Here is a 13,340-nt window from a genome sequence, read left to right on the forward strand (position 1 = left end):
GTATACGTCTTTTCTTGGTAGTTTATTCTCAATTTATTCTTTCCTATTATGTTTACATTAGAAATTGGTATAATATAAATGAAGTATTTCAAAGACTCTTTGAGAAGTAGTTTTTTGAAAGGTTCTTTTAAATATCTCTTAGGAAATAAAAATGAAGTGTCTCCCTCTTTGCATTTGGCAAACATTGCCATTTCTTCTTAAAAATAGGAAAGGAAACATGGCACGGAAGCTTTAAGCGTTCCAACTGTAATCATAATTATGGAAAAACATCCCATTTGTTTATACTTTGCACAGGAGTTCAAGTATATAATACTGTGTCTGCTCAGTTTCTGGTATTGCACAATGTATCACCTATTTAACTATGACATAGGACAATTAATTTGTAAGTGTTTCTAAAAAAAAGAAGGCATTAGGCCAGCTTCTCAAAGAACAAATAGTATTCAGTTTAGGATTGATGTTATCTTTAAACATTAGGGCCTTTTTAGACATGCACTCATTGTCTGGGAAATTGAGGATATACGTAAGCACTGTTTTTGTTTATTTTTTATAGAATAGACTTCTAATGGTCTTTAGGTTTAATGTTTATTTGTTTGTCTTAAAAGTCGTGGTACTTCATCCAAAAGCCAGAGAAGGTCTACTTTTCACAACATAATAAGGAGTATTCACCAGATAGATCGCTTCTAGGTTGTAAAAAGCCACCTTAACTAATTGTAAAGAATAGAAATTTTAAAAAATATGTTCTCCATGGTTGTGCACACCTGCAATCTGAACACTCTGGGGAACCAAGACAGGAAGATTACAAGTTTGAGCCCCACCTAGGACAGGCATGACTTAGCAAGATCTTGCCTTGAAAAATACCAAAACAATACCTGAGAGTGAGGTGGGGGTGGGGTTGTGGCACAGTGTCAAGGTTCTGGGTTCAATCTTCAGTGCTGGAAAAAAAAAAAAGAGATGTGTTTTCAGACTGTGACAAGTTAAATTAGAATTCAGTAAGAGAAAGCTATCCGGAAATGGAGATGCTCACACGTCTGGAAATTATCTATGTCTATATCTATATCTATATCTATATCTATATCTATATCTATATCTATCTATTATAGGGTCTTGTTATGAAGCTTGGACTTGTAGTGATCCTTCTGTCTCAGCCTCCCCAGCACTGGGATTACAGGCCTATACCGCAGCATGAGGTACCAGGGACTGAACTCAGGACCTTGCACTTGCCAGGCAGGAGCTTAGACTGCTGAGCTATCTCCCCAGCCCATGTTTGGAAATTAAACACATTTCTAAATAACTCAAGGATAAATGAAGTCGGATTAGAGAAATATTTTGAATAACATAGAAATACAGTTCACTACATTTGTGGCATGTTTATATGATAGAAGAAAGCTATAAAAATAATAACTATAAACTTCCATCTTAGGGAACTGGCAAAGGAAAACATTTTAAACCAAAACAAGCTGAAAACAAAACAGACAAACCTTAGAGCAGAAATCAATGAAATCAAGGGAAAGGATAACTTGGAGAAAAATTACCAAAACGTAAATCTATTTTCTTGAAAAGATTGTTAAAGTTAATACATCTCTAAACAGGCTAAGAAAAAACAGATGAGACCTGAATTAGCAATACCAGAAATTAAAAAAGGTCCATTGCCACTCACTCTGTGGATGTTAAAGAATAGTAAAGGTAGAGTCTGAACCAGTATTGACAACTTAGAAGAAGGATACTAATTCCCTGAAACACATAAATTGCCAAAACACACTCAAGGAGAAATAGATAATCTAAACTGCCCTGTGTCTATTCATATTTAATAAATAATGAATAATCTCCAGATAAAAGAGAACATTAAGTGTGAGTGGGTTCATCAGTAAATTCTGATCATCATATAGTGAAGTGATTCCAGCTCTCCATATCTCTTACAGAAAACAGAAGTAGAAAGAACTTTGTAACTCCTTCTGTGAGGTCAGTACTGCCTTGCACCGGAAAATGATGTTACATCGAAGGCAGATTAGGGATCAGTGTTTTTTATAAGCATAAAAGTTCTTTTACAAAATTGAATCAAACAGTGTACAGAACTTTACAGATGAATGAAGTGCAATTTATCCCACATACGTAAGACTAGCCGAACATTCAGAATCCAAGCACTGTAGCTCACCACATCAGGAGGCTGGAGAAGAAGACACATGGTGGTCAGCTGGCATGGTGAAAGCCTTTCCTGAAGAGTTTCCATTCATGCCCATTCATGACAAAACTCTGAGAAAAGGAGGAGTAGAACGTCTTCAATGTGATAGGGAACATTTGTGAAAAATCTATAGCTAACAGTGAGCAATATCTCACAATGGCAATTTTTTTTTTTTTTTTTTCATTTGTGTGTTTGGTACAAGGTCTCACTACGCAGATTGGACTTGTAGTGATCCTCCTGTTTTCAGCCTCCCAGTACTGGGATTACAGGCATGTGTCACCATGCCTGAACTCTGTCACTGGCTCAGCACACCTTGGGGGCAGGGCCAGCATGACCTGTGGAACTGGGTATCGAACCCTGGTCCCTGCGCTTGCCTAAGCAGATTTTTAGTCTGCTGAGCTATCTCGCCAGCCCTTGTACAGGGGTACATTTTAAAATAAAAGACAAAATGATTGATATATTATTTGTCACTGAATATAGTCCAAAAATGAATTTCTGTTGTTTCACAAATGAATACACCAGTAGCCTGAATGACCAGGTTTTGTCACACTCATCGCTGCTAATAAAACCCTTTGTATTTATATCAGATGAGTATTATTTTCTTTTACTTTAAGTGATTGATTTCTTGACACAGCCAAAACCGGCCAAAGAAAACATAGTCCTCGCTACTCACTGTTTTGACCTCCTGAGCTTTGATGGTGGAGCCAGCAGCTGCACATCTATTTGTGGAAATGGAAAGTTGGCGGTGTTTCACAATGAGCTTGGGGGAGGGTGACTTTGAAGAGTTCACTTATTTCTGAAAGTAATGCCTGCCCACTATTTCTCCTCCACCCCATCTCCCTGCATGCCCACAGCAGAGTCGCAGAGTGCTTTGGAAGGTGCAGTCTCTTTTAAATCAATTATTCACCTTTATAAAAATGTATTATTTGAGTAAGTCCCACCCAACTCAGATGACTAGATTTTTATACTATGTGCCCGGTAGCTGTATACATTTTATAAAGAAAACCACCCTTTATTGTGAAAAGTGTCAGTGTGAAATACCTCCTTCCCATGCCAGAGTTTTTAGCAAAAGAGATTATTTTGAAAAGATTTTCATTTTGAGCCCCCTCCACGCCTTCTAGACACACACTGCCGTGCTGCAGAAGCCTTGCAGTGTGATGTAGCCCCGAATGCTGTATACGAGTTGCCTTCTATTATTCATGTGAGATATATAGTTAATATGAAATATTCAAAAGAAATGAAATATTTATACCATGAAGGCATCATCCCACTATTTCTTTGCAGCTAGCATACAGGAAAGTATGTTTAGAAATCTTGGCACATATATCTTTCAAGTTTTAAAGTGAAATAAAGGGGATCAGGAAACTTTTGAGAAATGAGTGGATAGGATACCATGATAATATACTGTCAAAATGATTTTGGTGTACAGCACTGACTTTGGAGATAGTAGACTTACTTTTTACTTGGTCTGGGCTCTGAAAGGTACTTAACATAAACTTTTTCATGACCTTTAAGGGGAACTTTTATTCTTTGTATCATACTTTTATCTATTTTATCCAATCAAAAAATGTAGACTAAGAACATATCTTTGGAGATACAAAGTCCATTCTGCCATATTTCAGTGGGCAAGATAGACAGGCAAACAGTAGAAACACTCCTCAGGTTGCTGTTCTCCTCTATTCTTGGTTATCAACTGGGAGTAAGGGTGGTGGAGGGTGTGGGGAGAGAGGAGTGGGTGTGCCCTGCTGATCTGAAAGAATGGACAGTGGGCGGACAGGAAATTACAACGGGATTGGGGGGTACTGGGGGGTCCCCTGGGGGCTTGGGGTATGAGCTTGCCAACCGTCTGGGAGCATGGGCCTATGTTTTATTCCAAAGTGGAGTAGATGTCAAAGTAGGCAATGAATTGGGATTGTCCAAAGTTGGGTTGTGATTCAGTGATAAAATGAGAAGAATCAAGAATCAAGGAGCTGAGGGGTATTTGTAAGAGAATAGATTGGAGGTGTTTGCAGATTTTGAAAAGAAATACCTGGTGATATAGTTCTGCTGGCATGCAGGATATAGTGTCTTGGGATTCAGAGTATACAACTGAATGTATGCACAAGCAAAACCAGGGTGTAATGCAAAATAAGAGCGTTTTGTCTCCTCAGTGTGAGAGTGATCTAGTGATTGGAGGGAAGACCTGTGTCCTTTAAAGATCTGCTGGACTTGACTGCTTTGAATTGGTATCAGTTTCCTTCTCCTTGTATTGCGGCTTTTTTCAAGAACTCAGGCATTTGGTTGAAAGGCTTGACTAAGTGGATTAATTCTGAATTTTATTCTTCAGTCTTATCAGGGAGTATAACTGTCACATGATGCCAGCCAACTAACTTAACGGCAGTTTTATTTCTTGAAATGAATTCTATGACCACCAAGATTTTATTCCACATTGATTTTTTTTTTCTCTTAAACTGAGTGGCAGTGGGTGATGTCAACAATACCTATGGATTATACCATAGTGGATAGAAGCAAAACCTACTGAAGAGGAAGGATACTAGCTTTGATTCATTATTATTAAATTCATTAGATTCATTATTTCTAATTCTTATAATTTTGAAAATTAATATTATCTCCATTTTACTGTTGAAGAGCCATTTTACTGTTCAACATGACTGATTTCAAATTCATGTTCTCTCTCTCTCTCCCCTTCTCTCTCTCCCTCTCTCTCTCTTTCCTTCTCTCTCTCTTCCTCCCCTCTGTCTCCCTCTCTCTCTCACACTACACTGCCTTCTGTTTTTAGCAGGAAAATTATTCTTCAGGTATAGCCCCCTTAATCTCCTATTATTCTTTCTCCCTAAAAAACCTAAACACATGTCCAAACCAGGGCTTCTGTAAAGGCAGAGAACAATGTCATTCTGATAAAGTTGTACTGTTTTGAACAACAACAATAACAATAAATACTTTGTTGAGTATTTGGATAATACTCTCAGGAGTCAAAGTAGTCTTGTCATTTTTTTCTTGTTGGTGCTCAGATCTTGAAACTGTTGTGTAAATAGCCCATCCATGATATCTGATACATTATTTACAATAATACGAAGGGGAGAAATCACATCCAAGAAATCCATCCTGTTGATTATCCTTATGTGTTCTAAAATAGACAGTCCAAATCTGTGCCCATTGATACTGTACAGTATTTTTAAACAGACTCCAAAACTACCATGATAATGGAGGTGTGAAATATCCTGTGCCAAACAGTTATGGCACCTTCTTGCCATAAAATAAAACAACAGCATAAACTAATAGCAAAAATAGCAATGTTTTTGTGAAAGCAGATGTATTTCTTCAGAGAGGAAACAACAGATGGGGTATGAGTAATTATCCCATGTAGACTCTTTGCCCAAGAGCATAATTGTTTACCTAAGCTTTTTTCTTATAGATTAGAATCTTGTGTTGCAGTCGAATAGATTGATTTAACTGCCTCTGTGACTTCCTTTCATTTTTAAGATTAGACTGTCCATGACAAAGAGGTTAATTGCAACCCACTAGAGCTAAACTAATGTTTTATTAAGAAGCATTTGGCATCCTGAGCTTTTAGAAGCATAAATGTTCTCCTAAGGCCATGAACAACTTACAGCGCACGTATTAAGCTCTTCATATTCAACTGTCTGTTCGTATTACTCCGTATCGACCACAGCTAAGTAACATCAGCAACTGTGCTGAATAATCAGTCACACCAGTTAGGCTTCTGTAAAGGTGAGATCAGTAAATGTATCGCTGGGCAAAGTTAGAACTGCTGATACATCTTTTTTTTTTTTTTTTTTTTTACCCTTCTGACCTAGACAGTGTGGCTGCTCAACTTTTTCAAAGTTTGACTGTACAAGGGGGTTGGTGAGAGATCAAGTGAACTTCTTTAGCCACTAACTGAAGCAGTCTTAGAAGTATTCAAGAGCCTTTTGGGGAAGTTGAGTGCGGCATTGTTAGTAATAGTGGAAATCTGGAAACTACTTCCCTGTGCGTGTCAATGGAACATACACGGAATCAAGAGAGAGAGCACATGCCTGATTCTCTGAGAGATGCTGACAAGAAGTAGGTGGCACTGTGAGTTGCTATAAAGGTGAAGGAAAGAGGAGGGGAGTTGCAGGCCATCATGTTTCTTCCAGCCTCTGTTCTTCTTGAGGCTGTATTTGGGCATGTGGTAGGGGTGAGAAGCAAGGGCTAATGTGGGTATCTTTTTATTTTATTTTTGCTGTATAAAAGATGAAGCTTTTTTAATTTTTAAATAAAAATTGTATTTACTTAGAAGCATTCAGAATGTCAACAAAAACAGTAGCAACCTTTTTTTTTTTTTGCATTTACAGAGTTGCATTCAGTTAATAGAACAATTATTTCTTATAAGCTGCATCGGAGACAACTGAAGATGAAAAACTACCATCCCCATATATATAATTTGTGCTGTGCACCAATGAGAATCTGCTTTAAATTCCCATGCCAGTTTACAACCCCCATACTGTACCAGGCAAGGTTAGTGGCTATTGCAAATACCACCAGGCTAGGGCTATCTAAAGATATATTCAGTAGTGTGTTAATTATACAAAAAAGACATTGTACAGTTTAAAAACAAATTTTTTTATGGCAAAGGAATACCCATCTCTGACAAAACTAAACAAAAAAAGGGGATACAAATGAGGGACCAAAATAGATACAAAATAGTTATGATAGACATACAGCTACTTTCTCTTAATTCAGTGAGAAGAAAGATTTGTACTAATAGTGTTTGGACAAGGTATCATGTCTGCATCTTGTACTATGAATAACTACTACAAAGACAGCAATATGCAATGTATTAATGATTGAAACTGTCCTACTAATCGGTTTTGAAACTGTCTCATTGCTATTTGTTTCTGAATAAAAATAATAAAATAATAATGTGAATGTTTTGAGAAGAATGCTTGTGCTTAGAGCTGGGAACTGTAAGATGGCTCTAAGAAGAGAGAAAAGATTATTGAGCATCACTGAGTGTTCCTGTTGATTTAAATGTGAAATGAAACATCTCTCATCTTTACAGTGGTTCTCCATCTCTTCGGGAGGTTTGATAGCAAAACTTGTAAACAATTACTCATTTGGTGATTGCCATTGGCTCTGATTTCTTTAGAAAGGAATAATTATTTCCAAATCTTTCTCCCATAATTTCTCAGTATGCATGAGTCAGCTCAACATTCGCTACCACCTTTCTTTCTGTGAGCACTTCCCTAATTTTGTTTCTGAAGGGAGAATCTTTTTTTCATCCAAAAGTCGTAACTTTATTAGTGATAGAAACAGTACAAATTTCAAACCAAGCTGCAGTGATTTTTTTTTTTTTTTTTTTCAGAACCGGGGATTGAACTCAGGCCCTTATGCTTGCCAGGCAAGCGCTTATTCTACTGAGCCATCTTCCCAGTCCCAGCAGTGATCTTTTTGAAGCACCAAAAAAGTCCTCCTTTCCAATGATGACATTGCTAGTTCCATAATAACATTTACAATATCATTACTGTTGTTCTTCATTGCTCAGACTGCCCCTACCCTCAACACTTTTGCTTGTGACATAACCAACTCTGTGTCCTTAACTTCCACACCTGATTCATCAACCTCTTCTCTTCACTCTTCTCTTGTACAGTTGTAGTCTGTGTATTTTCTTGAATGTTTGTGACAGCTTCACCTTGAACTTTGAATTTCTCAGCAGCTTCTAGCTGTGCTTGCTGAGATAAATCCTCAATCTTGGCTTCCCCAAAAACTATGTAGCTGGGCTCTTATAGGCATCTGGTTTTGTGATGACAAAGAGGATATTCTCAGACTTCTGAATAGGTGACTCTGGTAACCCCTGTAACTTGCCAATGACCCAGTTTGGACATAGCCTTCCGTACATTCTTTTCACTCCGACTGTTTTGCCTTACCTACTTGTTCTTCATCATCCCAGCTGCTGCTGCCAGCTGGGCTTGTTGTGTGGAATCTTGCTTTTCAAGCTCTGGTACTGATTCATCACCGTCAGATTCTGTTCCAGACCCTGTCTCAGCCTGGGGCTGTGGCATCTCCTGCTCTGTAGCTGGGACAGTTTCTGTGGCTTCACCAGGCATTTTGTGTGGGGAATGCAGAACCAAGATGGCAGCACCTCAAAGGAGAATCTTAATCCTCAAAGCTTCTTCTGTCCCCTCACCCAGCCTCCACTGTCATACCCTCCCCACCTTCTCCAGCCCAGAGTTCTTCCTTCGTATATGAATTATGTGAACCCTGTTAAGAGCTGAGCATATTTCCTTTTGTATATTTTAATTTAACTTAAAATACAGATGCTTTTAATTGATGTATAACTTTTTAACTCACTTCTTCTTTCCTTCCTTCATCCATTTATCCATTCAACAAAAAGGTCTTTGCTGCCTAATATTTACCAGTCCTGGTAATAGACAACCAAAGACAGAAAAAAATGGCAGCTAAAGTCATGATGTGATGAACTCCCTTTTCTTTTCTATTGAAGTGTATTCTTACTCAAAATACGTTGATTCAAAACACTTTTAGAAATGATGAATTAATGTCATATCTTTCAGTTTCTTTCTGTTATTATTCACTGATAGCCCTATTTTTAATCTTTTGTGTGTGTATGTGTTTTAGGGAAGGATCTACAGGGTGTTCAGGGTCTCTCTACTAGATCGGACTCATAGTGATCTGCCTATTTACAGCCTCCCAAGAGCTGGGATTACAGGCGCGTGCCACCATGCCCAGTCTCAATTGTCATCTCAGCATACCCTGGGGGCGGAGCCAGCACGGCAGGCCCGGGTATTGAACCCCGCGGGTCCTGTGCCTGTTTTCAGGTGCTTTAATCCGCTGAGCTATTTGGCCGGCCCTTGTTTTAATCTTTGGAGAAAACAAATATGAATGCTACAAATTTCACTGTTCTAAAACCTTTTCCAATGATTATGTTGTTAGTTTCATAATAGCATTTACTGTGTCATTACTGTTGTTCTTTAGTGCCTTTGTCCTTGATACATTTGCTTGGGACATAACCAACTCTATGTCCTTAACTTCCAGCTTGTTTCATCTACCTCTTCTTTTTCACTTGAAGGTAAAAGGATGAGATATTTCTTGATCACATTACTGGTAGTATTATATGCATTATGTAGTACATATTATTTTGATCAAATTAATATGCATACATACACAGATTATTTGATCATGCTGTTTTGAAAATTAAATTAGATGCCACTGACTCTTTATTAAGAAACACAGTGAGATGTGGTATTTTCCAAATTAAAAACCAGAGGATGGTAATCAGCTTTCATTGTCCCGCGTCTTCTTCATTCACTTACCTCTCAGCACAATGTTGTGAAATAAAAGAATCTATGCCATTTTATTGTGTATTGATATTTAAAAAGATTTGTATTCCTCCTGTGTCATTGATATCTCTTTTTATACTTTCAAAAATATTTTTAGGTAAACTTTATTGTACAAAGGGAATGAAAATAGTTTTCTCTTTTACATTTTATTTTATTTTTTTTGAGCTTATTGGTACAATCTAGGTATACATAAGACCACATCCATTATAGGGAATTTCTATCTGTCTGTCTGTCTATCTATCTATCTATCTATCTATCTATCTATCTATCTATCATCTTATGTATTTGGTACAGGATGTCACTATACATCTCAGACTCAGAGTGATCTTCCTATTTTCAGCCTCCCCAGGGCTGTGACTACAGGTGTGTGCCACCACGCCTGGTCTTGGCGGCTGGCTCAGGTGCCTGGAGGTGGGGCCAGCACAAGGTGTGGTGCTAGGGGTCATACCACTGTCCCTGCGCTTGCCTAAACAGGTGCTTAGTCCACTGAACTTTCTTGCTGTCCTTTGTACTTATATATTTTGATTCCTCATTATTCTCAATCCCATTCCCTCTTTTCAACCCCCGCTTCTGCTTCCTTCATTTTATTCTTCTTGTCTCATTTTTTTCTTTCCCTACCTTCCTTTTTCCTCCTCTTCTGTTTCCCACTTCCTTTTGAGCAGTTTCTTTCCATTTCACAATATTTGTTGTACATTTGTATTCTTATTTACATTTTCAGCTTCTTGCACCAGAAAGATAATGTGATATTTACACATGTGTCCAATTTATTTCACTTATAATTATGGTCTCAAGGTCCATCTGTCTAGCTATAAATATCTTTTTTATGGCTGAGTAATACTACATTATAGAAAAACACCCTTATCCTTTTTATTCATTCACTGGTTGATGGACATTTTGGTTGCTTTGAAGATTCAGCTATTACAAGCTGATTATAAATGGTTTTCTCTTTTAACCCAACTCATATTTTGAAGTGATGGGGAGTATTTTGAGAGAGATTAATAGCGTTGTGTCTTTCACTATATTTTTCATTTAAACATGCTGCATTCTTTGTTCAGTCCTATTAAATCTGCATTAAAACTCTCTGATCAGTTTTTAATCTGATGTTAAATTTGCAAATAAAAATATTGATAATAGTTGCTTATTCATGCATTTATAGCTTATGCTAAGTGTGAAGAAATGAACAGTGCATTAATGAAAGTCACTTGGTAATCCTGGCGGTGCCCATGATGTTTGTGCTATACCTGTGGAGTTCATGCATGGAGGAAGACACCTCTCTTTTATTGGTAGTTCAAAGAAGCTTTCAAAGAGAAGCTTTATGGTACCCGAGTCCATCAGTAAGTGTTAGGCAAACAAATTGTGCAACGAAAAGACATGCTGGGGTGGCGGAGTGGTTACAATGTGTGGAAACATGAGGCATCCTGGGATACATGAAAACTTCTTGGTAGACATTTTTTTCTTAAATTTTTATTGGTGCATGTTGCAGTACGTAATGATTGCATTTATTACAGGGGAGTTGAGTTGATACATGGATGTAACACATTTTAATTCTCTCTCCTTCCTCCTCCTTCTCTCCTTTCTTCACTTAATTCAGTATTGGTTTTGGCAAGACTGTGAGACAGCGACGGGCTGTAGATACAGTGCATTCCGAGGGCTCAGACACTGAATGACATGTATGTTTCAGAGATGTACAGTGTTGTCCTTGTTAAAGGGTTGACAGAGGGGAAGGACATGGTCAGATTGGTGCTCTAGACAGAACTATGTGAGTTGTGTGTTCCTTTGAATTCTGCTACCTAGCTCCAGTGAAAGATGATATATTGCCTGATCCTATAAAGATGGTGGGATATTCAATTTGGGAGATATTCATTGATAAATTAAAATCTATAAGGCTTAGAAGTGCTTTGATATGTAATGTGTATGTAGGTAATAGTTAAAGAAAGTACAGTAGTCCTTCACTATTTCATGATTTGACTTTTGTAGACTCCCTGTTTCGCAGGTTTTCAAAAATATTAATCTAAATTATTTATGGCAGATTTTTTTGCTGTATTGTGGAATTTTGCAGTACTGTACAGTATATATATGTTTTAAAATTATATAAGTTTATGAGTTTAGGAAGTGGTTAAGAACATCAGAAATGTTTTCAAAGGTGTGGAAAAGGTTTGTAAGAGTGTGGGAAGGGTTTATAAAGCCTTAAGATATATATATTAATATTAAAATAGATATAATGTTGCTATTTGGCTGATTTTCACTTATTGCAGGGGTGGCTGGAACATAACCTCCATGATAACTGAAGGACCAAGTCCAAGTTTTTGATTTAGGCATTTAGAAATGTCATGGGGCAATTTACCAAAATCAGGAATACTAGAATGATGCAGAGTTGGGGACAGGGGAGAAGATGATGATGATAGGAATTTTGGATACAGTGAGTATTTGATGTCACAGAACACCTTAGTAGGAGGTAGCCACTGGCACATAGACACATAGGTCTTCCACTCCAGAAAAGTGTTGGTCAGTGATAGAGATTGCATGAGTTTTTAAAAACATTGATGTTGAATGTTTTAGAGCTGATGACTTTTGGTACCTCTTTGTATCTCTAGCACATCACACAGGGCAAACATTAGGGTCATGTATAAGTACCATAACCCAATATTTTTTTGATTCAAGTCTTCCATGAGGTCCATTAATGAGGAAGGAAGAAGTTCCTTCCATCAACTGATACCACTTGTTTATTTTCTAACCTAATTCTTGGAAATTAATACATAGAAGCAGCTGAATTAGTGGAAGCAATACTAAGTTTAAACAAAATCAGAGTTAGTCCCAATACTAGTAGCAAAATCACATTGGAGTGCAAAGTGGTAGCTTGATAGCTAAGGAGGCTATGGCGGGATAGTCAGAGAAGCAAACCCCCAGTCCGCTGCTGTGCAAGGGGGAGCATAGGAGGGCAAGGGACGGGGCAGATAGCTGCTGGCTTAGCCTCAGCCCTGGCCAGCTCTGCACTCTGCAGCCCTCAGGGGAATAAGAGTCAGGTGCTTCTCATCTGTCTTACCTACTTAAGAAATTCCATCCTTCTTAATCAAGAGGAGCTGGAGGGCAGAGGTCCCTTTTCTGTAACTGCTTCAAGGCTCATTGGGTGCAGGCAATCTGCATAGCAAGGGCATAAAAATCTCTTGACATTAATTCAGTGAGAAGAAAGATTTGTAGTAATAGTGTTTGGAAAGGATATCAAGTCTGCATCTTGTACTATGAATAACCACTACGAAGACAACAGTATGCAATGTATTAATTATTGAAACTGTCCTGCTAATCGGTTTTGAAACTGTCTCCTTGCTATTTGTTTCTCAATAAAATTAATAAAAAATGTCTTGACAGCTGATCCAGTGATAAGTGGGAGTCTCTGCCCCTCCTCTCCAGACACTGATTTTAAGCTTCATCATCAGCTTAAGATAGAAGTTCTTTTTTTTTTTTTAAAGTCATCAGAAAATGGAAATACACTTTTTAAAGTTTCTAATACTAGAAGATATCATACAATGTCTTTTAAATAAATGTAAGTCAAAGATACAGTATAAATCTTAGAACAAAAATTAAGATTAAGCAATATTCAGAAAATATTTGAAATTGTTATAAAAACAATTGAACTAAGAAAAAGTTTTCATGATAGCGAAGAAGTACTAAGAGTAAAACATAAGATAAATACTGGAATGGCAAGTAAGTGACCAGCACTTCTAACAATTTGAGGATAGGATATCGCACAAAGTTCTAGTGTGTTGTGGATAATGACCGTGACAGTTACTGGTGGCTAGGTGTCACTTGTGGAACTGAGCTAC

The 13,340-nt window shown here is 37.6% G+C and overlaps 1 protein-coding gene and 1 pseudogene across 1 annotated transcript in view; one reads left to right on the forward strand and one right to left on the reverse strand.

Moving 5' to 3' along the window:
* The window catches only part of Kcnh5 (potassium voltage-gated channel subfamily H member 5), a 420,336-nt gene that overhangs the window by 89,441 nt on the left and 317,555 nt on the right, over positions 1-13,340 (forward strand). The gene's annotated exons all lie outside the window — the stretch shown is intronic.
* On the reverse strand, positions 5,816-8,268 carry LOC105743482 (annotated as a pseudogene).

The sequence above is a fragment of the Octodon degus genome, unplaced genomic scaffold (genome assembly GCF_000260255.1).
Source record: "Octodon degus isolate 3935 unplaced genomic scaffold, OctDeg1.0 scaffold00007, whole genome shotgun sequence".
Lineage (NCBI taxonomy): Eukaryota > Metazoa > Chordata > Mammalia > Rodentia > Octodontidae > Octodon > Octodon degus.